The following is a 26,541-nucleotide window of genomic DNA, read 5'->3' on the forward strand; positions in this document are numbered from 1 at the left end:
TTGACAGATCTCCATCCTGAGCGTTGCCCGGCTATCGCTTTAACCTGTTGCCAGGTTAGATTTCGGTCGACTTCTTTTATTTCTTTATTGAGGCTTCGCCGCCATGAGCCTCTGGGTCTGCCTCTGCTGCGATGTCCCGCTGGGTTCCAGTCTAATGCTTGTTTACAGATTTCGTTTCCGCCCCTACGTAGAATGTGGCCGACCCAGCCCCACTTCCGATCCCGAATTTCTGTTGCTATCGGCCTCTGGTGACAACGACGATGGAGCTCGTTGTTTGAGATCCAGTTGTGAGGCCACCAGGCCCGAATTATATACCGCAGGCATCTGTTAATGAACACCTGCAGCCGTTGAGTGTTCTCCACTGATACACACCATGTTTCGCTAGCGTATAACAGCACAGACTTCACGTTAGAGTTGTAAATTCGTATTTTGGTGCGTTCACTTATCTGCCTGTTTTTCCAGATATTTCTTAAACTCGCAAAGGCAGCCCTTGCTTTCTTGATCCGTGCGCCTATGTCGATCTCGGTGCCGCCGTCTGACGCCATTTGGCTACCAAGATATTGGAAGCTTTCAACATTCTCCACTGGTTGCCCGGCTACTGTGAAACTGGAAGGAGTCACCGTGTTTACATCCAACGATTTGGTTTTGTTGACGTTGATGACTTAACCTGCCCTCATCACGCAGGGATCTATTCTGGCTCTGGGTCCATTACTGTGGAACGTGATGTACGATGGCGTGCTCTCACCAAGAGTCAAGTTAGTGGGATTTGCCGATGATGTTACCATGACCGTGTACGGAGAGTCCATCGAGGAGGTCGAATTGACAGCAACTTATTCGATCAGTCTAGTCGAGAAATGGTTGGCGCATCATAAAACGGAGATGATAGTCGTCAACAACCGGAAATCGGTACAGGAGGCGACAATAAGAGTCGGTGGCTGCTACCAATTTCTGAAACAATTCGGAGTGAAGCTCGACGATAAGTTGAGCTTCAAAAGTCATGTCGACTACGTCTGCAAGCGCGCGGCGAAGGTGATAGCGGCACTATCGATTATTGCGAATGACTCTAGAGTGTGCTCCAGCACGCGCAGGCTGCTGGTAAGCGTGGCAGTTTCAATGGGTGTCGGCATTGAGCGCAAACTGCAACGTGCGAAAGCAAGAGAGTACTCATCTCATAGGCTAATGTGTCAAAGAATCATCAGCGCATACCGCACCGTATACCGCGAGCCGGCATGTGTACTCGTGGGCAATCTGGTGGTGGAGGAAGACGAAGAGTGCTACGCCCTCAGGGGAACCGGTAATGCTCAAAGGAATATCCAGGCAGCAACGGTAGCCAAATGGCAGAGGGAGTGGGACAACTTGGCTAAGGGGAGGTGGACCCATCGCCTAGTCCCAAGTGTGTCTGCATGAATTAGCAGACCTCATGGAGAGCTGGCTTGACCCAGTTCGTAACAGGTCACGGATGCTTCAGGTGGTACCTGCACAAGTTCAAATATGCGGCTTCCCCCGCCTCTTCGCAATGCCCAGACGTGACAGATACGGCTGAGAACATCATGTCCCCGGTTCGAAACGGAGAGGAGTGCGATGTTGGAGGCATGTGGACTGCACACTACCACCGATAACTTCGTCACAAGAATGTGCCAGAACCCAGAACAGTGGAGAGCGGTCACAAGAGTGACGTCCAGGATAGCCAACATTCTACAATGAAGTTGGCGCACGGAGCATCAACAGGCCGCCATTGTGGATAGCGGACCATGAGTACACCGCCGCGGAAGATGTATATCGATTATGAATTGGAACGTCAGTGCCAGCTACAAACGTCGTCAGCTGGCAGCGACTACGTAATCACAGAACGTGGCGAAACGGCAGGTTTCGGGGGAACTCCCGCTTCCAGAGAGCTTCTCGTCGGAGTTGTCGGGGACTATCCGAGTCGTTCGTGATCGTGACCAAGGCGGGAGCTTAATGGCTCAAGGGCATCGAAACTCCATTGAACCGGAAGTTATCTCCAACCAAAATCTTTGGATCGACCTCGGCACTCGTCCGGTCACACATTGAGACAAGTTGTCGGTTACGGAGGAGCTTCCGACGTCGGGTGCACCCGAGCCGAGGTCGATCGGCTGTCGGGTCGACATAAAATAAAAGTAAATATTTGTGTCGGGCTATTTATCATAGAAAAAATGTAAAAGTTTAGAAATAGATAGAGGAGACTGGGCTGGTTGACCGAAAGGGCAAGTTTGCCGAGTGGATTTTTTTGAAAGGTTTTTAACCCGTTTTTGTGTTTTCGGCGCTTGTGAATAGATTTATGTTATTGTACAGCAGTATTTGTTACATGAATCATTTTAATTCGATTTCCAAAAATATGGTACGCTGGAAAGAGCATTCAAACCCCAACAAAAAACTCTGACAATTTTTAGGGTAACGTTTCTTTTGTGTTTGTAAATCGTAATTGTTCTCGAAAACATGCAAACAACCTGGCTGGCCGAATTCTATGTGGGCTGGTTGACCGAGCTGTAAATTTAATAAATGCCAATCTACAATAAATTTTACCGTTTCCGCAATAAAAACATTGAAGAAAAAGAAAAAAATATATATCAAATCGGATTATTTTTTCATGGAGGAAAATTTTACAATTGTGCTCAAAACATGTGTGTTTATGACAGCGAAATCCGTTTTTCGAAAAGTCTAACCAGAACATTGCGACAGCAAAACTTGGCCAACCAGCCCCGGTCTCCCCTAAACCGAACAAATCCTCAGTTCGAACAAGATTTCACGGAGAGCTGATCCAATCGGTAGTGGTCGTCGGAATGGTTGCGGCAAAGAATTCGACCTAAACGATGGCGTCTGTTGCAGTTTAGCAGTAAATCATCGAGCTGTCGGCCAGCAGCACTCAAGTGAAGTTGTCTCGAAAAATTCCGACTTATGATTGGCTGCTTTTGAGTTGGTGATTGAAAAGACATATGATTGACTGTATTAATCGTCCTTTTCAGAGCCAACATTTGAACAAAAGAGATAATGTTTCTGACATAAAATATCATTGGAAAATCTCAATTTTCTTTGGGGTCTTTTGTTATTTTGTTGTAAATCATCGCGTGGCCATGTCGGCAGCAAGTAATTTTTTTTCTGTTGGACTCGGACTGCCGTTTGGAAGCTGATGGTAGTGACTGTAAAGGCACATTATTTAAATTAAATCGGACTACCGTTCAACACAAAAGCTAGTTAATACGAGAAGAATTTTCTCCAAAGCCAAAAACAGAACCGCTAATGAAAACCATTCTCCAGCGACATTTGGTTGTCGCTTGAATAGAAACGTATTACTCTTAAGATATGATATTTGATGCTTGTTTTCATGGGTCGTCAAGCCCTTGGATGTTGGTGTGTAGTTTTCTTTTTACTTACATTTGTTTACATTCATTATAAGGTTCAGTAACGCTTTCATTGGCATATCCTATTTAAGAATTCAAGACAGCCCGTGAAGTTGAAAAATTGAAAATATCACATTTTCATGTTTGAGATGCAACGCTATTAACAAGAACTAATGAAATTGCTTCTTCTAACAGAAGAAACGACTACTCAAGTCGTTTCGTTTCTCTTTCAACTCGCATTCCCATCTTCTCAAACTGTATTTTACTTCATATATGCATATCAATATTTACAAGCAATTTAACAATTTATTGACTATGCATCGAGAAAATTGAATTTACTCCATTTATTCGCATGCATGCAAAACAGTGATATACCAATAGACACATACAGTGAGAGACGAACACGTATTCAAACTCGCCTTTTAATGGCACTGGAGTCGTAAAGCTGTTCATAGGCTTGCAGAACATTTGCACAACGCTATGCAAACAACGTTAATTTGTTTAATTAAGCAAAACTCGAAGCGCGCAAGACGTTCATTCATAATGGATGACTATTGGGCTAATTTTATCCTCGGCATGTAGGAATACATGAAAGCGGGTCCGAGGCAGGAAACACGATTCGGAAGTATGTTTGCAACTCATCAGAGTCCACATACCGTGGTAGAGCCTGGCGCTGGCCCAGGAGAATAAACAGCATACATAATTATCGTTATTAGATTGGTACGTACGCAAGAAATTACATTGCACTTAGATCAACATAAATTAGCTTCTCCAAATGCCAACAAACCGTACATCTGTAGTTTGTGTTGCTGCTGTTGCAAGCGGAGAAATGCATCCATCCCGTATTCCGCTCAGGAGGACAGATGTGATCGATTGGTTTAGTGCGGGCGCTCGCTCATTGCGGTCCCAATGAAACGAGACTGGCGTTCATCAACGTAACACTTTGGTAATTACTTCGCCCCTAAACAGCGAATTGTTATTTGCACTTTGCAATTACGTTTATTGATTCCATTCTAATCAATTCGCCAGGACATATCTGCTTGATTGTGGTTTGATAGACTGAGTGTTTGTTGTTCTGCTGGCTGTGTGGTTGACTTATGCATCAGAATTTTGCTAATGATTGAAATGTTTCATCTAGTAAATGATTTTGTTATCATTGTTTTGTCGTATGCTACAGCACTCAGTAATTGTGATTAACAAACAAATTGAAATTCAATTCATTTAGTGATACTTTTTAATTGCTGCCATCTTTGGGTAATTGCCATGCTCTTCAATATAATTATATAGTCTCGTAAATGTGAAACATATTTTTTTAACAGTCACTGAAACCTTTTGTTCTGTGAAAAAAGTCATGCATAAACCGTTCAGAAAGAAATGTCTACTGCCTCACCGTTGCTTATAACCACAATAAAGCAACGATGAACTGATTTGCCGGATTTGGTACTATGATAATATCAGCGAATATTGCTGCCAGCCTACACCGCACCATCTTATTGAGCAGTGGAAAAAGTTGCTTCGAATCATTCTATCCTAGCCCCAGCTGTTGGCGTAGTTGTTGCCCACATCCTCAGGAGATTGTGGTGTTTGCATTGGAACATATGCACCGGATGTTCAATGGAGAGATTTCCGAATGCGAGTGCTTGCTTCAGATAAGACGCCCGCTCCCGGCATCCAACACTGAAAGCAGATCCGTTTTTTTTCACCGCCCAGCAGTAAGACGAAGAGCGCAAGCGAGCAAACGGAAATGGCTGAACGAAGCTGAACAAATAGACCCACGACCACTCAGTGAAATGAACACTCCTTTTTCGGAGCTGATACCGTGCTGCTGGATGCAGGCGTTTTACGGTATCAGCTATGCTGGTCGATGTCGGTTGAGATAGGCACGTAGCACGCCGATCCAGAATTAGAATGACGGATTGGCCAAGTTCTTGAAATCAAATAATATTGGAAAATCTCCATATTTTCAATTTTATAACAAGAAATTGAGATGAATGCAATGCAATGCAATTTTGTTCAGAGGTTGAATTCTCACCAATTAAACTTTTGTTTATCCACCGCATTACTGGTTTTCAAGTACGCATAAGGTTTCTGGGGCGTATTTTACACCATAATTCCCAAGACAACAAGTCTACCAAACTCAAGGAAAACAGATGTGTGGGAGCTAATCTGATTTGGTTTTCGAAAGAGTGAACGATAAATGAGCGTCAAGATTTCCGAGATTGAAGAAACATTTTTGAGGGAGGGGAGAAGGCGTTTTCCCACAGTTGGAAAATCACTCTTCACAATTGGATTGATCGGTGGAAATTCTTGTCTTCAACTTTGCTAGAAACGTCTGCTTTCGTTTGTTTATTAAATGTTTTTGATTACTAGCGTAGAACAACCTCTGATAAACAAATGGTAGTTAAAAAATGATTCAACAAATTTTTCCCAGATTTATTGGTATACAGAAAAATGCATTGATTTATATTTATATTTAAAAAACTCATTTTCGTCAGTGTCCACTCTTAGTATTTCCAATGGCAGGATCGATGCTTGTTCCGGTTAGTTAATGAAAACTCATTGGGTGGCTCTAAACACACTTTTACAGCACACTTTTGGAGCACCCTCTTATTTCATCCCTAATCATGAGCGAGAGTGTCCTTGCTTTCCGGAGGTCCCCCACTTCATTCTTTGCTATATGAAGGGAGCGCTACTACAAATGCGCCAAGTACATTACATCCTGGTATTTATTTCTTTCAGTTCGCTTGCTGGGAAACACCTTAATCGACTTTAGAACCTCTTGAAGCATCTTGAAAGGATGCTTTCGAGCCACTAGCAACGAGGATTTCGAGCCTCTTGAAAGAAGGCTTTCAAGCCACTAGAAACGAGGCTTTCGAGCCTCTAGAAAAAAGGCTTCCAAGCCTCTTGAAAGGAGGCTTTCGAGCAACTAGAAACGAGGCTTTCGAGCCTCTTGAAAGAAGGCTTCCAAGCCTCTTGAGAGGAAGCATTCGAGCCTCTTGAGAGGAAGCATTCGAGCTTCTTGGAAGGAGGCTTCCGAGCCTCTTGAAAGGAGGCTTCCGATCCTCTTGAAAGGAGGCTTCCGAGCCTCTTGAAAGGCCTTCCAAGCCTCTTGGAAAGCCTTCCGAGCCACTTGAAAGGAGGCTTCCGAGCCTCTTGAAAGGATGCTTCCGAGCGTCTTGAAAGGAGGCTTCCGAGCCTCTTGAAAGGAGGCTTCCGAGCCTCTTGAAAGGAGGCTTTCGAGCCTCTTGAAAGGAGGCTTCCAAGCCTCTTGAAAGGAGGTGTAGCCTTGACTTTCATGGTTTAGGGGAACTGTCATCGAAAGAACTGATCCCCAACACGTTTAGCCTAGAACTGAGAACTTTATTGAATTTTTCTTACAGAGTTTGAATGTTTGAATTTTATTTGCTGGTGCCGTGTGCACCGTTTCTGCCCAGTCCTTCTTGATGCCTGGTGCACCAGAATCGCTGACTAGGCAGGCGTCGGGTGACATCGCTCAACGTCTCGGCTGCTAAGCGGTGCTTTGGTTTAGGCGGACTCGCCTCGTTGTGTCCTCCGGCTCTTGGATTCGTCTCGCGTTCCGCCGCCATCTCCAGATTATGATGACGATGATGATCGCCAGCAACAACAGGCCGTCTATGGTGTAGCCTGCTGCCTCGTGAGTGGAGATTTCGTTCTCCACGGTGATATCGGAGCTCGCCTCAAATGGCCACATTGTAGTTGGTTGCCGTTGCTGTGAGAATGGTACTGCATTGTTGCGGCACGGTCGAAGTAAATTCTGGATCGAGTTCAAATTGTTGAGTGCGCATTTCCTGATAACAATGCGCTCGACTTGTTGCTGGGTGGTACCCGTCCGCTGACAATTCTCGGAGGGCACATTTTCTGCTGTGTTAGGGACTTTTTAGCAGGAATTCTGTCGCCATATGCATCTATGTTGTTTTCCTCGATCGACAGTGCAACAAAGTTGCAATCGACCGCGCTTCCTGGGGTAGCCATCATTTTGACTTATAGGGCAGCTACCCATTCTGACTTTGAGTACCTCCAGGAGGCTTCCAAGCCTCTTGAAAGGAGGCTTCCGAGTCTCGTTAAAGGAAGCATTCGAGCCTCTTGAAAGGAAGCATTCGAACTTCTTGAAAGGATGCTTCCAAGCCTCTTGAAACGAGGCATACTAGCCTTTTGAAAGGAGGCTACCGAGCGTCCTGAAAGAAGGCTTCAGAGTCTCTTGAAAGGTGGCTTCCGAGCGTCTTGAAAGGAGGCTTCCGAGCGTCCTGAAAAAGGGCTTCCGAGCGTCTTGAAAGGAGGCTTCCGAGCCTCTTGAATGAAGGCTTCCGAGCCTCTATGAAAGGGGGCTTCCGAGCCTCTTGAAATGAAGCTTCCGAGCCCCTTGAAAGGAGGCTGCCGAGCCTCTTGGAAGGAAGCTTCCGAGCCTCTTGAAAGGAGGCTTCCGAGCCTTTTGAAAGGATGCTTCCAAGCCCCTTGAAGGGGACATACGAGCCTTTTGAAAGGAGGCTTCCGAGCGTCCTGAAAGGAAGCTTCAGAGCCTCTTGAAAGGAGGCTTCCGAGCCTCTTGAAAGGAGGCTTCCGAGCCTCTTTAAAGGAGGCTTACGAGCCTCTTGAAAGGAGGCTTACGAGCCTCTTGAAAGGAGGCTTACGAGCCTCTTGAAAGGAGGCTTACGAGCCTCTTGAAAGGAGGCTTCCGAGCCTCTTTAGAGGAAGCATTCGAGCCTCTTGAAAGGAAGCATTCGAACTTCTTGAAAGGATGCTTCCAAGCCTCTTGAAACGAGGCATACTAGCTTTTTGAAAGAAGGCTTCCGAGCGTCCTGAAAGGAGGCTTCAGAGCCTCTTGAATGAAGGCTTCCGAGCCTCTATGAAAGGGGGCTTCCGAGCCTCTATGAAAGGGGGCTTCCGAGCCTCTTGAAAGGAGGCTTCCGAGTCTCTTGGAAGGAAGCTTAGGAGCCTGTTGAAAGGAGGCTTTCAAGCCTCTTGAAAGGAGGCTTCCGTGCCTCTTGAAAGGAGGCTTCTGAGCCTCTTAAAAGGAGGCTTCCGAGCCTCTTGAAAGGAGGCTTCTAAGCCTCTTGAAAGGAAACTTCCGAGCCTCTTGAAAGGATGCTTCCGAACCTCTGGAAAGGAGGTTTCCGAACCTCTTGAAAGGAGGCTTCCACACCTCTTGAAAGGAGGCTTCCGAGCTTCTTGAAAGGAGGATTCCCAGCCTCTGGAAAGGAGGCTTCCGAACTTCTTGGAAGGAGACTTTCGAGTCTCTCGAAAGGAGGCTTCCGAGCCTCTTGAAAAAAGGCTTCCGAGCCTTTTGAAAGAAGGCTTCCGAAAAGAGGATTCCGAGCTTCATGAAAGGACCCAGCAAACACAGGATCGTGTAGCATAGCGAATTAATGTTTAAAGTGGAGGCCATATATGTGCATTTTGCATGCAGTCAAACGGATGCATGCGCCTATATCGCCTCCACCAAGTATGCTTATTTGCTTGCATAGGGGCCGTACACTAATTACGTAAGCATTTTTTCTGGGTTTTTCAACCCACCAATGTAAGATTTTTCCCATACTAATCATTTTTTTAGAATTTATATGGAGCGTAAGAAATAGGCAGACCCCCTCCCCCATAAGTGCTAACGTAATTAATGTACAACCCCATATGCGACTTTGTGTTGGCTGGGAAGCTTCCAAGCCTCTTAAAAGAGGTTTCCACGGCCATCTAAAAAAGAATTCGGAAGAATTCTTGAAAGGAGGCTCGAAAAAAAGCTTCCAAGCATCTTGAAAGGAGGCCCCCAATCTTCTTGCGACGAAGCTACTGAGTTTTTCGTAAAAAAAGACCTTTACGTCTCTCAAACGGAGGGTTCCAAACCTTTAGATTCTAGATTTTAGTTTAGATGCATATTATTAAATATTTTATCTAGATCAGGTAGATTACATTGACGATTTTTAAAGTTTGTTCATTGATCTTTTGTACCACAGCTGTTTATACACTGTACTGCTTGAGATGGACAGGATCCAAAAGTCTTTGATTTACTTATCGCCATGCGTCGTTCAAATTGTTCTTATTGGAATTGTAGTATATCCGCATTTTTGTTCGAGGTCAGGTTGTTTGGGGTCAGTGAAGGTACCCCCATCAGAATTGTGATCAATCCTATCCACAATAAGACAAGCGGGCGTCTCACCAACGCAGTAGAAGAAAGAGGGCGCCCTATCACGCAGAATGATGATTTAGTTGTTTTAGTACCACTTTTTCTAGAAAGATAGTTTTGTATGTGGGCCTCTCACCTCGCATAATTGCGATGCACTCAATCTATAATAACACTATTATTCGTGCGGGCGTCTCACCAATATAGAGGAGGATACACTTGAATTGGAGCGTCAGAATTGTGATCATTCCTATCTACAATAACACCATTCTTCTTGGGGGTCATGCGGACATTCCACCACGCAGAGTTATGATCATTTCGGTACACACTAACATCATTCTTTTTATGGACGCCCCACCAGCTTAGAGGAAGAAGCTATTGAATAGCGGGTGTCCCACTTCGAATATTGTGGTCCAAATGATCCATAAAAACACAATTTTTCTTGCGGGTGACCCACCAACTCAGAGGAAGGTACTTTTAAATGCGGGTGGCTCACTTCACAGAATTGTGATCCAGCCGATTACTTTGGCTAATGCAATCTGGAGTCGCTTTTCTCGCGGCTGGATTGTATCAATTTCTCGGTCCACCTTAATTTCCACATCTTCTTGAATGCCGCCTGATTTTTCTTTGATTTTTTTCATTGGGTGAACTCAATCTTTTGATGAATCCAAAGGCCAGAAATAGACAAACACAAACAGCGTGAAAAATTGATTGTTATTGGACTTATTTGGAAAAAGGATGATTTATGATTGGACTTACGTGGAAAAAGGAAAGGCTATACTTCCGTGTAGTTGGGGTTTTAGCGATACTACTTTTTTGCCAATAAGTTGTATTGGACTCAGACACCATGATAATTATTTTTCATAAGAAAAGTAGAAAAGTTTAAATTATTTGACTCACCATGCGTCATTTTTTCCCACCTTCGTAACATAATAAGATTTTATTGTCTACGTTTAAGTATTTAAAAAATAAAAATGTCAATAAATGTATGCGAGATAAAGAATCATATTACACCCAGGTTTTTTTACACGGTTGGAATTCATTAATTTCTCAGTTAACCTCAACTTTCACAGCTTTTTAAATACCCCTGAATTTTCTTTGATTTTTGTCAATTTTTTCGTGGGGTTAACTCATTGTTCCATTGACGCTGAAGGTCTTAAACGACTAAAACCAAACCGTGTAAAAAAAACCTAGGTGTAATGCTATGGCAGACATATGTAAATGTGGATAGAAAACTAAGATGGAAATTGCAGCTCAAATTTCGGTTGGAATGCATAGCCAATAATGAAAAAGAAGTTGAAAGTTGAAAAGTTAAAACTGACGACTTCACTTGTTGAGATATTAAGAAACAGGCTAGAATCGTATGACAGATTAACGATTTCACCAAAGCCATGTAATTGTACATTGTTCGGATATATACATATACTATTTTTCTATGGGGGCTGCAAAGAAAGCAAGGTGGAAACAAAATCCATTACTCTAGAATAAAGCAGTTCATTTCATTCATATTTTTCTTCAATCCGCTTCCCTTCACAGAGCTCAGGATTAATTAGAAACGCGATTGCTTTCATTGGACGCGATTAATTACTTCTACCGGTAACCGTTCTCAATTTGCACGTTCTCACATCTGAAGCGTTTCATTCGACTGCCAAGTGGATGAATGGATAAAAAAATCGTTTGCATTTACCATTCCCTTGAAGCTAAGAAACGGAAAAATGTGGTCACGGAAAAAGTGTTCAGCAATTTTGGTTTTTCTTCTCCCCCAGCATCGCGCGTACCATTGAAATCACGATTCTGATTTAAGACGAAATTAGACTGTCAAGACTGGAAAGATTGGGACTGAAAATTGTTCTGTCTTTCAAGATTGCGCAAGTTCCATTGGGAGCCTGAAGCCAACAAAAGAATGGATTGGGCTTCGTTTTTTTTATTTGAGGTGGAGAAGTAAAACACGCATAACGAACTTTTGATGGGATTCGTTTATGGCTTTTAGTTTTTGCATGAAAAGGATCAAAGCGAATAGATAGAAACAAAAAAGAAAGGTATCAAATTTGACTAAATTGCTTGGTGGGCTCTATTTGCACAGGATCGTGCGTTTGCTTTGGACCGCATCATTCCGCCGTTTCGAAGGTATTTGGAGTTGGCAACCCTATGTTTGATAAGCTCGCTTCTTTATATTTTATAAAATGATCAATATTTATCGAAACTAAATTAGATTTTTATTAGGTATGTCGTTTGAAAATATTTCAAACCTGTCGATATAGCTATGATTAACGTGACTTTCAACTCACATTTGAATATAAATTGAAAATGTGCTAAACGTGCCTTGCACAGTGTACAATTCCGTTTCAGTACACGCTTGACATCGTGAAATTGAAATCCCTCGCCGCAAAGTGCTATCGGCAAACGTTTCTTTTCGCCACAGCCAGCCATCCAGGCACTGGCAGTCGGCCGCAGTGAATGTTGTCAAGGAGCCATTCATCCAGTGAAATAAAAGCTTTTGCCTGCGCCCGAGGCAAACCGAGCCCGGCTCAGTCTGTTTCATTGGAATTTTGAATAAGTCGGCAAATTGGAATTCCAGATGACTATTTTAATTGAAATTTTATTCCGCTTTCTTAAGTGTGTAGCTTGATCGTGCAATGCAGATACAGTAGAATTCGGTTGGAGGGAATAACTGGATTTGGATAAAGTTGATCGAGATTTGTATTTGTTCGAGAAATCCTTATACGACGATAAGAATCTCTATTTTATGTATAAATAAAAAATATGTTCTATTTTTATCATTATATTTAAACATCATCATATTCAGAATTCCCAGGACATTTTTTTTTATGAATTTCCATGAGAAATTCTAAGGAACTTACACGGGGAATTCTTTAGGAATTTCCACCGGAAACTTGGAACTTCCGCAGGAAATATTTTAGGCTTTTCATTGAAAATTATTAGCAGTTCGCACGGGAAAATTTGAGGAATTTTATATGATCGGAATGTGTCGGAGTCGAAAGTAGAGGTATGCGTCGGTCCAAAAATCGACGGTGGTGGCGTTTGTTAGAATTTTGGTCGGCGGCGGCGGCGTTTTTGGCGTCACACCGAAAGCCATTTTAGCCGGCGGTATGAATCGGCGTGGATTTTTTTTCGATCGTTTCTTAAAGATTTTTTTCTGATTATTTCCAGGATGTTTTCAAAATTTCGACGGAAGAAACTTTTGAATTTCGTCGGAAAAATCTGATGAACTTTTCCTGAAAACTTTCTTTTCCAAAATATTCATTTGATAATTATTTTCGGATTTGCCATGGCAACTACTTAAAATTTTTGAGAATTCTTTGGAATTTCCAAGAAAGCTCTTTGAAGTTTTCAAGAAAAATTGTTTGTTATTTCCGTGGGAAACTCTTGGTAGTTTAGATAAAAATTCTTTATAATTTTCTCGAAAAATTGTTACAAGTTTCTACAGGAAAATGTTCACAAAACGTACTGAAAGTTTTTGTTGAGTATCCTTTGAAATTTACACAGAGTTTCTTCATCCGCGGGGGATTGTTCAAAATGTGCATATAAACAAAAAGATCGGATTTCAACGACAAACTGTTCAAAACTTCAACGTGATTTTTTTTTTAATTTTACGGAAATTGGACGGTATTTCAACGAAGAAAAAATCGGAATTTTGAAGTAATTTCTCTGGATTGCTACAGGGAATTCAATGGAAATTATAAAAAAGAGTAAGGGCAGTTTGGCCGAAAATCATGTGGCGGAAAGCCATTTGGCCAAATAATACGTTAAGTTGAAAATCATCAAACCGAATTGCATTTGGACGAAATGGACGTTTGGGTGAAACGGTTATACAACAGAAAACAGTTTGGCCAAAGCGACATTCGACCGAGTTAGTAATTTGGCCGAAAAAACACTCTTCCATAACACGTCGTTTGGCTGGAATGGTCGTTTGGCCGAAAATGTTATAAGGCCGAAAATGTCGTTTGGGTCAAATGGTTGTTTGACAGCAGGGTTCGGATTTCTCACTCACTCACGCGACAAACGGATCGCTCCACCATCTATTTTATCCGGATGAATTACAGTGCGATAAACTCCGGCACAAGCGATGGTGCGAAAAATTGTTATTCCTCTTCCCATGCTTCGTGAAATTAAATGCTGCTTACTTTGTCTCTCCAAACTGATTGAATGTGACGATGCGCCACGATGGTAGAAAAGGCAATGTTCAATACAGCAGAAGTTTTTCTCTTTACTTTCAATAAGTTCATGTGGTGGCGTGTTAATAGTAGGCGCTCTAAACATTTTTAAAATTGTTTTGGGTTTGAATCCCGGTCCTTTGTGAATATGCTTGTAAAATTTATCTGGTGAAGCGACGAGAGTGAAAGTTTTGTGGATCGAAATAAATTATCCGGCGAGCCGGCGCTCACGAACTTATCACCCGTCATTCTATCCGGATAAAAATGTTGTGTGAAAATACTTCCTCACAAGGGAACATGATTGATTCTAGGTTTTTATTCATCATTCATTGTTCATTGATGGGCTACAACTCTTCGATGAACCTACGCCGAATGGAGTATCCTTCTCCATTGGACTCGATCCTGGGCCAATCGCTTCCAGTCGCCCTGAACATTGAGCGCCCTCAGGTCCTCTTCAACTGCAAAAAGCCATCGTGTACGCGGCCTTCCACGAAGCCTGTGGCCTCTTCCGGGTTCTCTACTAAATATTATCTTTGCTTGACGTTCTTCCGGCATACGAACAACGTGACCAGCCCACCGTAGTCTGCCGTGTTGTATAAACTTAATAACACAGAGAAACAGACGTCTCACTTAGAACAAAATGCAACCAAAATCATCGTCACGAAAACATTATCGCCCAATGCTAAATGCACTGTAGGTGGACAAGCGGCAATCAGGTGGCGGTAGTGAGCAAACGTCAAACTCAAGCAAAACCGATAGAAGCGCCATCGGTGGCCGATCGACCACCTACAAAAATTGAATCCACCGTTAAAAAGATGAACGATGGAAGATGTGTAGAGTGAGACGTCTGTTTCTCTGTGTTAATAATATCCAGACCTTTATATACCTGATGCAATTCGTGATTCATGCGACGCCGCCAGATACCGTTCTCTTGTTTACCGCCGAGTTTTGTCCGCAGCACCTTACGCTCAAACACTCCGAAAGCTCTCCGATCAGCCTTCTTTAACGTCTATGCTTCATGGCAGCCCGAGTTTTGTTTTCGTTTGCAGATTACGGGTCTTAAGCTGGTTACGAAGTCCGTAATAAGCCCTATTTGCAGCTGCAATACGCCTTTTCACCTTGCGGGCAACATCATTATCGTACGTCACTAATGCTCCAAGATACACAAATTCTTCCACCACTTCAAATTTTTCACCATCCCGCACCATTTCACTACCACCACCACTAATGAACCCACGTTGATTGCCAGCGACCATGTACTTCGTTTTGCTGGTATTGATCGTGAGTCCAATCCTCGCTGTCTCCCTCTTAAAAGGCACAAAAGCCTCTTCCACGGCACGGCGGTTTTTATGCATATGAGTGAGAATTCCGAAGTCTGTTTGACAGAAAGGGACATTTGATCGAAAATGTCATTTGGTCAAAAATGTCCACCTGTTTGGCCAAATAAAATTTTCGGTCAAATGGCCTTTCTGTCAAATGACCATTTCGGTCGTAAGACCCTTCTAGCCAAACGACTTTTTCGGTCAAATGGCCAGTCGGACGAACGACATTTTCGGCCGTTTGTCCGCCAGAGTGGACTGAAAATATCTGAAAATAAATAAATGTTGAGAAGCTTTAGGCCAGATGCCTACGTAGTGTATTTTTATCGACACGTGCATGCTACGTTCAAAAGACGCTACGTAGGCATTGAGTCTTAACGATCGTACGATCTTATTTTATAAATCAATTATTCTAATCTGCGGGAATATTTTGTAGATGAATATAAGTTTTATGAACTTTTGAAATTTTTAGTACCTTGAGAAACATACCGTCGATAAGTTGATCCACTTCTGCACTAGGAATTGCCTGCGAAACTGGATTCTGAGTGTCAACATCCAATAATTCAAATTGCTGAATGTCATTGTCATCAATTTTTTCACATTGATCATTCTCGATAGCGAAAGTATTTGTTGGCTCGTCGACATAAGTGTAGTCAAGCTGTTTATACGAAATTATTTCAGTAAGTTGTAAATGAAAAAAAAACTGATAAAATCTCAATCAAGTTCATTACTTATCGTATTGGACTACGATATATTTTTTAATTTTAAAAAGTTAAAATTATTTTGTATCGGTTTGATACGGCATACAAAAACGAGTTTAAAAATATGCAAGGGTCATAACGCTCTGGCATACCTTCTTCCATTCCGTGTGTGGATACACACGGACTCCGAAATGCAGTGTAAACAATTTCATAGAGCTATTTTCCCCATGAGTGCTATAAGCCATGACCACAAAAAGCTTAAAATAATTTTCGCATCAATTAGTCTTAGGTTGAACCCTGGCTTAATCAAAGAAATCGGTTGATATTTCACAGAGTTTTGGCCATTTGCATTTTGATAAAAATGTGCCTGTCCCGATAATTTTATCCAGACCCTGTATTTCGGCTAAAAACTTCTAATAAACTTCAAATCAAATACGCCAGCTCATTCATCAACCAATTAATCTGAAATTTTTCAGAGATTAATTTTCTCAACCAAAGGGGTTGCATCGTAGAATCCGACTACTTTTTGTATCCTAGATCAGTCTACTTTCCGGTCTTGCTCGGGTTTTTTTATTACCAGACTAAGGCCGGAGTGGCCTGAGCAATACATAAAAGTCTTCTCCATTCAGCTCGGTCCATGGTTGCACTTCACCAACCACGCAGTTTGCGGAGGGTCCGCAAATCGTCCTCCACCTGATCGATCCACCTTGGCCGCTGCGCACCACGCTTTCTTGATGACTAGTCCAATCCGTTTAGCTTCTGATGTAGGCTTCCTTCATCCTCTCAAAGTTACGTGCCATGATATCAATGTCGTCGGCGAAACCAAATAACTGGACGGACTTCGTGAAAATCGTACCACTCGTGTGAATCCCTGCCCTTCGTATTACTCCCTCCATAGCGATGTTGAATAGCAGACACGAAAGACCATCACCTTGCCGTAATCCTCTGCGCGTTTCGAAGGGACTCGATAATGCCCCTAAAACTCGAACTACGCACATCACCCGATTTATCGTTGCCTTTATCAATCGTATCAGTTTATCCGTAAATTCGTTTTCGTGCCATAGCTAGCCCCGGTCGATTGTATCATATGCGGCTTTGAAGTCGATAAATAGATGATGTGTGGGCACGTTGTATTCGTGGCATTTCTGCAGTACTTGGTGAATGGCGAACACTTGGTCCGTGGTGGAGCGTTCGCACATAAAACCCGCCTGATACTGCCCTACAAACTCCCTTGAAATTGGTGCTAGTCGACGCCATAAAATTTGGGAAAGTACCTTGTAGGCGGCGTTCAGCAATGTGATTGTGCGGTAGTTGCTACAATCCAGCTTATCGCCCTTTTTATATCCTTCCATCCACTCCTGCGGAAGAACCTCATCCTCCCAAACCTTGGTAATCACCCAGTGCAGCGCTTTAGCTAGCGCCTCACCACCGTGTTTAAACATATCTCCTGGTAGTTGGTCAGCTCCAGGGGTTTTGTTGTTTTTCAGCCGGCCGATCTCCTCCTGGATTTCCTGGAGATTCGGAGCCGGAAGTCGCATGTCCTGCGCGCGTGCTCCTAGGTTCATTACAATACCGCCACCGTTGTCTGCCATATCGCCATTCAGGTGCTCTTCGTAGTGCTGCCGCCATCTTTGGATCACCTCACGCTCGTTTGTAAGTAGGTTCCTGTCCCGCAGTGGGCATCCATCGTATGGCTGCTCCAGATGTGCGTAAACTGTGCCTTCCAACTGCAAATCACTGTTTTGGATGTTTCTGCATACATGTTTGCATATAAACATCCAACGAGTTTAGCACCGCCCAAACGTTGACCGATTTGGCTGAGATTTTGTCCAGAGCATCAGGACATCAAATAGAGCCGAATAAAAGTGCGGCCCATCAACAATTTGAAAAAGTGTTTTTTGAGCCACCCTACTGTGCATAGAACGCTTCTTTCTCGACGTCGGGTCTCCCTTCGTGTGGGCAATGCACGTTGATGATGCTATAGTTGAAGAAACGGCCTTTTATCCAAAAACGAATCGAATAATGAGAAATTTCGACAAATCGGTCATTCCGTTTGTGAGTTATATGGCTTCAAAGGTAATGCAAACTCATTTTAATACATAAAGAAAACTTTGAAAATTGTTGAAAGCTAGCACCTTCTCAGTCTGAGTACAACAATAAAGACCGTTCCATTTAAAAAGTTTCGAAAATAAGGGCTACCGGCCGTTGAATCGTCTTCATCACAGCCATTACCACGGTGGGGCCACGCCGGGAAATTAGGAGGAAAACATTATTTTTACCTTGAAGATGATATTTTAGTAACAAAGTGTCTTCAGCAAAGTCAAAACTTATTATTCAAGCTTTATTTTGAACTTTGTTGCAATAGTGAGACCACACTACATTTTGAGATAACGTTTTTAACTTCCTTATTTGATGACACCTTGTTCCTAAAATATCATCTTCGAGGTGAAAACAATTTTTTCCTCTAAATTTCCCGGCTTGGTCCATCGTGGCCCAATGTATGATAGATTTCAAAAGGAAGAATCGCGAATGATCCATTGGTATTGCATTTAATTTCAAACATGGCTCTAATAAATAGTAGAAAACGATCATTGTCAATATTTATTTTTATCATAATTCTATTCAAAATGAGCATAAACACCTGTTTATTAAGTATCATTTTTTCAATGAGGTTCAAAATAATTTTCCTTCTAAATATTATCGGAATCGTTTGTTGGCGGGAAAACTTATTTCACTAGCTTCGGGAAAACTGATCCAATTTAAGTGGAAACGGATACAATTGAAGGTAAAAATCGCATGGTGATCAAAACCAGGGCCTGCGGGATGCAATTGAACCTACAAATGAAAAAAAAGGTGTTTGTCAATAATCGAGTCAATAATAAATAAACTTACGATTGCATGTGCTACGCCAGATCTGCAATATCCTGGAAGCACAGAACAACACACGCAAAAAAATGCGTTCCCGAATACGTGAACCAGCAAAAATACACCGTGATTTAATTCATGAATTCGGGAACACCAGTCACGTTTTCCAGAACGTTCCAGAAAACGTGACTGTATTCCCGAATCCGTGACTGTTGTTCACGAAAAAATACACCGTGAACTCGTTAGTTCACGAATTCATGAACTCTTATTTTTTGCGTACATCCGCTGTTGAAGAGAGTAAAATTTGGAATTTCTAAACCTTTCTTATTACCGTAGATGAGCTTGTCGGAGATTATATATTTGGTTGATACAACACATAAATAAATTTAATATCGATCACTTACCGTCTGATTAGTTTACCATTTCGGCTTCTGATTTGTTGAACATATTCTGATCCTTCGTTCTCCTGACCGTGTTCAATTTTTCGTTTGACAGATTTTCACGACGCGTGTTTTTATTTTTTCTTACTGGCCCGACTGGCCGGCATTTGATGCACTTCAAATTCAATAAACTCAATATGGGTCATTCCATACCAAGTGCCGAGTCACATGCAATCGATTAACTTTGATTTGATCCAAATTTTGGGGATTTGTTTGTCTATAGCTATTATAAAAAAGTCCATGTTTTTGGTGATTGGACCACCCCTCTGCACATGGGAGCACTCCCCATTTTTGAAGTTTGGAAAACTTGATATTTTTCATTTGCTCATATCTAAGGGAGCTTTAAAGCCACAAACATTTTTTTATGTTTTTGAAGATAATTTTTTAAACTTTACTTTAAAAACGCCAAGTCTGGGCTACAGTGATGCCAAATATGCTGTTTTTACGTTTTGAAAATGAAAAATAAAAATTTCTTCCAATGAGTGTATTTTTATCTCAAAATTAACACCACCATCGTGTTCTCCACACTTTTTTGCATACGAAACACTTAAAACCCTAGGGTACTAAAAACCGATCCCCAGTTATGAAAATTTAAAAAATAATTTGACATATCGGTCATATAAAATTGTGCAATAATCACTCAATTCATCCTACTGGGTTCGGTTTTTTCGAAGAAATAAGAAAATACATCAAAGAAATTTTGCTTGGAATAAGCTGCAAAAAATGTAACTTTTGTTTTTAAATCGAAAATCATTTCTTGGCAACATTGACCATTTAAAAGTCCTATTAGTTTTCCTCAAGGTTGAGTATTTTTAAACTTACTCTTGAGTATCCAAACAGTCCATTGGCGTAAGTTCAGTTGGAGGAGCCAACCTTGAGCTTATTGTCTGAACTTGAAATTGAGTGAATAACATCTTCTCCTCCATTTTTAATTTGGGATTAAAGGCAAACTATTTCGACCAAACTCAATCCAATTTAGCTTCCTGCATGCAAGGTTGAAGTTGCGTGGATTGAACTCACTATTGAGTTATTCATGTCTTCTGTGTTTTGAAGCATACGTTGATCTAGCCTACTTTGACCGATTCGAGTGCATTGACATCGTTGGGTCAATCAGTTATTTCTCAAATCGCTAGCTACAAGCTACAAGGCTACAAGGCTACAAGGAAAGTGTTCTGCAGCTACATAAATATTCCTTCAAAATGAACTGTTCTATTGGAATATTTTTGGAAATAAATTGTAACGTTGATAAGAGACTTTGCGCTTCAGAACAGTTTTCAATTCGTCAGTGGAGAAGATTTGAGAAGTGTTTGTGGTTACCTTGCCTGTGTTACCATTTGCTGCAACTCACTTAATGCTTATAGCAATATACGTCGTAATAAATTAAAAATCATTTCCGCTAAACTCCACGATAAATTCAATCAGTATTCTCCGAAAATAATTGGAAGTCGGAAACTGTGCGTGAGATACTATCAAGATGTACAAAAGATGGTTGTGGATTCATCCGTTGGAAATCGAGCTATCGAAATAGCAGGTACATTTTTTATTTTATACTATTTGATATTATTTTTAAATTAATATTTGTTGCCTCAGAAGAGCACGATGAAGTCAGCTCTGACGATCATACTGTTGATTCCCGTGCGGATGCTGACTACACAAATCTAGATTCTTCTTTATGTAGCTTGAATGCCACACTCAGTTCCTTGGATCAATCACTCCTGAAAAAATAAAACGTTTTACGTACCAAGAAATATCCAACGGAGAAACTGGCAAGAGCTTCAAGAGCACTGCAACAGTCGTTCAATTCTGTTGTTAGGGTTGAAAACGACAACCAAAACGTACCAACCGAATATCATGAAGCAGGACTAGAAATGATTAATAAATTAAAGAAAAAATTCGAAACATGCAAGGCATCGAGCGAAAAACTTCGTATCCTATCGGTTCTGCCCAAATCTTTCATCATCATCTTTCATCTTTATACATCTTCACCCATATTCTTGTTAACGTTCGAATGTCCTTTTGAATAAAGGTTGATACGCGTTCTCATTTATAGCATAGCATAGCATATGTGATGGTACATATTGTGGGTGGCTATACAATGCTCAATTGAGAAGTCTACTGTATATTGTCGCAAATTGGTACTTGGGATTTCCTTTTCCTATACAGTAGCAGTTGTATACATGGTCACGTCCTTACAATCACGGAAGGAAGGGAAGGAATGTTAGTTTAACATCTACTAGTGAAGATGCAGGGAACCCATACTACCTTCATAGATGTCTCGGAAAGGAAAATTATTGTTAGTGGGTAAGGTGAATAATAGGGAGCTCTATTCGACAATATAGAGCGTTTGTCAATAACAGTATATGCTGAAAAAAAAAATTAAAATATATTCATCAATTTACTTACGAACCGTCCAGAGGAGGACAAAGTAACCTTACAAATGTTTCGCATCATATACAAAACACCGCACACTTAACCTAAAATTAAAAACAGAACCAAAAACTCGGATTTTACGAATGTTCTAAATCCTACCTGAAACACGTCCGATCACGCACCAATTGTTTACTCACTCGGCCGCGCGAACTATCTGCTTACTGAGCAGAAACACGACAAAACAGGCACTGACGGCCGCGCAATGCAGAACACAATATTTCGGCAAATCGCGCGATCGTTCTGCTGTCCGAAGCAAGAGCCAACACGCTCTCAGGTTGATACGCGTTCTCATTTATGCTAGCAAAATCAAATGGAGATATTCAAATCAAATCGGATCCGTTCGAAGGTACGGTCGTCCGTAAACAAGAATACGGGTGCCTATATGGCTTTCCTGAGCTTTGCCCTAATAGCTTTCTGGCTATTCTTGCGTTATCCTAACACCTTAATTTACAGATGAATTCCGCTGTTCGGAACGCTTTGTTCGAAATATGAAAAGATGCGTTGAAGAAAAAGGGATTTTATGCAACTCGAATCCAAAAAAGGAAATCCGTTGTCACACGAAGTTGTTCACATGGTGCAGGCGTTCTATAGAGAAGCTGTAAAGTAAGTTAAGAGCTAGCATGGAAGAAGGAGTTGTATACAAGTGTACGGAAAGAGGGTCATCGCTCTTTAAAGCAAAAGCGTTTGATTTTGGCGAATTTGAAGGAGATTTACGCCCTTTACAAAGAAAAGTTTCCCAACCAACAAATTGGATTCTCCAAATTTGCCGAATTACGACCCGCAGAATGCGTTTTAGCAGGAGCTGCCGGTACGCACACGGTGTGCGTGTGTGCTATTCATGAAAATTTCAGGTTGAAATTTATAGGCGCGCATTTCGATCAGTTGGAGGTTGATGGGGTTAAAGAATTCCATACCTAGGGATCTGCACAAACGAAATTTCTGTAATCCGCCCACAGATGCATGTTCCTTGAACGTATGCAAAATCGCTTCGTGCAGCGATTTGAACTCATTGAAAGACATAGTGTGGTCATATTTTGATGACAAAGATATCAGCGAAGTTCAATAAGGTACACTGGGGGAAGTGAAAAAAGGGGGTAAGTTTAAAAATTGTAACCGATGGTTCCAAAATTGTGCTTGTGACTCTATCACAAGGAATATTAGTACAAACCGAAATTCGACTCTGTCAGAAGCTCAGTGAGAGACTGGAGTTCTCTCTCTCAATCCCAATCCTTTCCAGCACGCACGGTACCACTCACCCACCTCGAGTTTGTTGACAGCGGTTTGAGCACTGGCAAAAGATACCCAGCTGAAATGGGCATGCATAGATAGGGTAAGGGGTATGGTGTTCACAAATATGACAAATACTAACCCAACGAACTCGGGTTCGTTCGGTTTTCTTATGGAAGTTTCGTAGGTAGAATGCTTGGCAATTTAACACTGTCGATCTCTTCTGTTCCAACCGCTCAAGCGAGCAGTAAAGTGCGCGGCGCGTTAAAAATTTCAAAGTATGCCAATGATAGGCAAATTCTATTAGTGGTGTTTTTTTCTAACATTTTATTGTGTTCTTCAACTTATAGGTCTAGATAAAAAATAAATAGAACGGAAAACTTTGTTAGTGCGTATAAAGTAAAATAGTACGTTAAAAGTGAGTTAGTAGTGTTAGTAATTACTGAAAACATTGTATAAAATCTAAAATCTATTGTTCAAATCGTTCGTTTAATAGGGTAAACGGCAACAATATCGCCTAACATCGTTACTTAACGAAGAATAGATCCTGTAAAGAAAAAGGTAAAATACATGCACTAAATACTAAAAGCGGTTTAAAATCATAGAAAATTATAATTCTACTTGCTAGAATGTGGTCTAGAAGTCAATCTCAAAATGGCGTGGAAAGCTCTAATTGGTATGGTCAGGTCCACAAAGGGCCTTTTTCTTCTATTTAACAGCTTTTGTCTGGGAAACGCCACCATAATTCCCAGACAAATAAATACAAAAGGAACAGAAGAATAAGACGGAAGAAGTGGCCATTTTGGATGGAAAGTTGGTGCCACTTATCGCCATATTGAAAGGAAGCTAACATCGAACGTCCCGTGGACAACTCCAGCAATTCCTTTTCGTTGGACAAGGAGGCCATTAGGCGTCAATTCGCCACCCGGCCAAGTAGGCACGTCGAGCGAAGCCCCGGTGGGCTGGATAGGCCGTCGGCCATCACTCCGACCACGAAAACTTCCGGTGAGCCGCCTGAAAGGAAAATTACTTAGCTTCGGCAGGGAGCAACGTCCATCAACCTGCAACGGACGTCTGCCACGATCGCCAGAATCTTCGTCTCGCCTCCGCGTGCGAGAAAACGCAAAGCAATCAATTACCGCATTTCGCCGACCACAGAAGAACCTAGACCTACATACAAAAAACCGCAAGTAAAATAATGTGACGTCACAAAAACAAAAACTAGAATAAGTTAAAACCATAAATCTATGTTATCCATAATTGTTAATATACCCTATAGTGCACGTAACGATTGAGTTTGAAGGCATTTTAAGGTGTCAAGAAAAGTTCACCACTACTCATAATCATTCCGATAACTCCGATCTCAAATTGAGTTTCACCCCTTCTCTCACTTTCGCGATTAAGATAGAGGATTTTCTACAGTGTGGCTTTTGAGCGACTGTAAACCATAAGCTTGTTTGTGAGTGCCACAATTGAACTCTACTTATGTGAATGGCCTAATGTTGAGTTCCTGCTAAAATGAATTCGTGAGTGTAAGTGAGTTGTTGTGCCGGTTTCCTTGATTCCGACCCTGTAGATCCAATTATACACTGAGCTTAGTTCAAGGGGGTTATAAAATCGACTCGAAAAATTGGAATTGTACATACTTTACAGTTTTTACCACATCATAACATTATGCAAGAATATACGTTGATGCTCACACTAATACTATGTTGAAATTTGTATAATACATACACTAACATGGTTAACGCTTGAACTGTAATTTTAGGTTTCGCGAAAAATTGATATTTGCATTCATAAAATCAATTCTTATTTGTACCAATTGTTCTTTTTTTTACACGGTTTTTAAAAGACAAATTGACATGTAATCTACTAAAGTCAAAAGTAATCTACTTTTCCGATAAAGCAGTATCTCAATATAAAAATAGATTTAATATGATCAACTTGCTCTATCATGAGAAGGATTTTGGTATCCCCGCTGAGTGGCACTATTGTATTTCAAAAACCTTATGCATAGTTTTTAAAAGGCGCACATAAATCTTAAGTTCAGCCTCCAGTTAAAGTTTAAAGTGCGAGAATATTTGAAATATATCTTTCAATTTATTTGAGCGTAGTGTGATCCGATACATGTACAGAAATGCACAAAAAAATGTGGAAACATCAGTTGTATGACATCAAAAGTTGTAGAATTTGATGTAACTGAGATGGAACGAGAATCAATCTCCCGCTTTTTCTCATTACCCTTGCGAAACTTCAAATAGGTCTTAACCTCAAGCCAGGTTGTTTTTGATCGTAGCTGCAAATGCAAATGGCTCTCACTGGTAGGTATGCAGGAGATATATATATATATATTTTTTTTTTTTTTTTTTTTAACGAAGGTAATGGAAATCTGCAAACAGACACCTGGGGAGGCGAACCCAGGTAGTGTGGGGATGGGATCACCACTCCCGACCCACTAAAACCAACTCCTTCCTCTCCAGTCATGCCCCGGCCCGCAATTAAGCAATACTTCGGGGATGACTATTGGGCATTGCGCCCCTCCATGACGTACACAAGTGCACGTATGCGCCTCAACTCTTCGACACTCCCCATGCAACACATTTGCACAAGACATACTGGCACCACATGTGCCCCAACACTCACCTGCCTATGCCGCTTGAATGACTGCAAGGGAAGATCAGGCACCCTGCAGGGGGTACCCCAATGCCGCCATCTCACAACATAGACAGTCCTCATTCAGTATGGTGCTCACCCCGTCCTGCAACAGAATGGCACCACTTGTCTACCAAGCCGGAGGCGACCCTAGGTTGGTGGCTCCTATGCCGCTCCTACCTCAGCTACGAGGCAGACCCTTTCATGTCTCCTATTTCTGAGGTGCCGCAGAGGCATCAACCCCCCCGACACTCCTGCCAGTCATAGCGAGACTTTCGTGTCCCCTACTTCTGAGGTGCCGCAGAGGTATCTGCCCCCCGACACTCCTGCCAGGCCTAGCGAGACTTCACTCATTCCGTCCCTGACAGCCGGATCACACTACTGCCTAAGCAGCCACTCTGACCATACGTACCATGCGAGTCTAACTTGTGTGCTCGCTCATACATTCAGTCCCAATCGCTTGCACCACTTGTGCACCACTGTGCACCACCACATTCAGTCACTCACTCAGTGGGGGTTGTAATACCCCCATCTCCCATTTTTATCCACTCTGTGCACCTCCTGTGCATCGTTTGGGCGTGGAACACCCGGCACGTCAAGCGTGCCTAACACTCACCTACCCGGGCTTTGATACTGTCAATAGGACTCCGTAAGGTACTATGCCGGTAGCACCCACCCATTGACGTTTCGAAGCCCAGGTAGTCCTCAGCCACTACCTTACATGTCTCCGATTTCTGAGGTGCCGCAGAAGCATCAACCCCCCGACACTCCTGCCAGACGCAGCGAGACTTTCGTGTCCCCTACTTCTGAGGTGCCGCAGAGGTATCTGCCCCCCGACACTCCTGCCAGGCCTCACCAGACTTCAGTCATTCTAACACTACCGACCATGCGTACCATGCGAGACTTACTTGTGTGCTCACCCATACACTCGGTCCCTCATTCTGTGGGGGTATTACGAGTAATACCCCCAACTCCCATTCTCTTGCACCACATGTGCACCACTTGGGGGTGTGTGGGTACCACCCACTGCCACCCGCTTGCCGCCGAAGCAGCCCTCACTCTGTGGAACCTCCACAGGCTCCGTTAACGACCTGGCTAATTGTTTCACCCCCAGGCCATTCATCCCTTCGGCACGGGTCGCCTCATACCTTGGGATTCGGGGTTAGGGGCTTGTATGCTTTAAGCGGCACACGGTCGCTTGATAAGGTTTGCTTGCGGATATGTGGTTTTGGGAGGGAATTGA

At 42.3% G+C, this 26,541-nt stretch overlaps 1 long non-coding RNA gene across 1 annotated transcript; it reads left to right on the forward strand.

The window, feature by feature from the left end:
* The first annotated feature begins 22,560 nt into the window (after positions 1–22,560).
* On the forward strand, positions 22,561–23,922 carry LOC134217408 (uncharacterized). The gene is made up of 3 exons (XR_009981030.1): positions 22,561–23,064; positions 23,143–23,207; positions 23,333–23,922. It is a non-coding gene; the product is annotated as an uncharacterized LOC134217408 (long non-coding RNA).
* Positions 23,923–26,541: the final 2,619 nt, after the last annotated feature.

The sequence above is a fragment of the Armigeres subalbatus genome, chromosome 2 (genome assembly GCF_024139115.2).
Source record: "Armigeres subalbatus isolate Guangzhou_Male chromosome 2, GZ_Asu_2, whole genome shotgun sequence".
NCBI lineage: Eukaryota > Metazoa > Arthropoda > Insecta > Diptera > Culicidae > Armigeres > Armigeres subalbatus.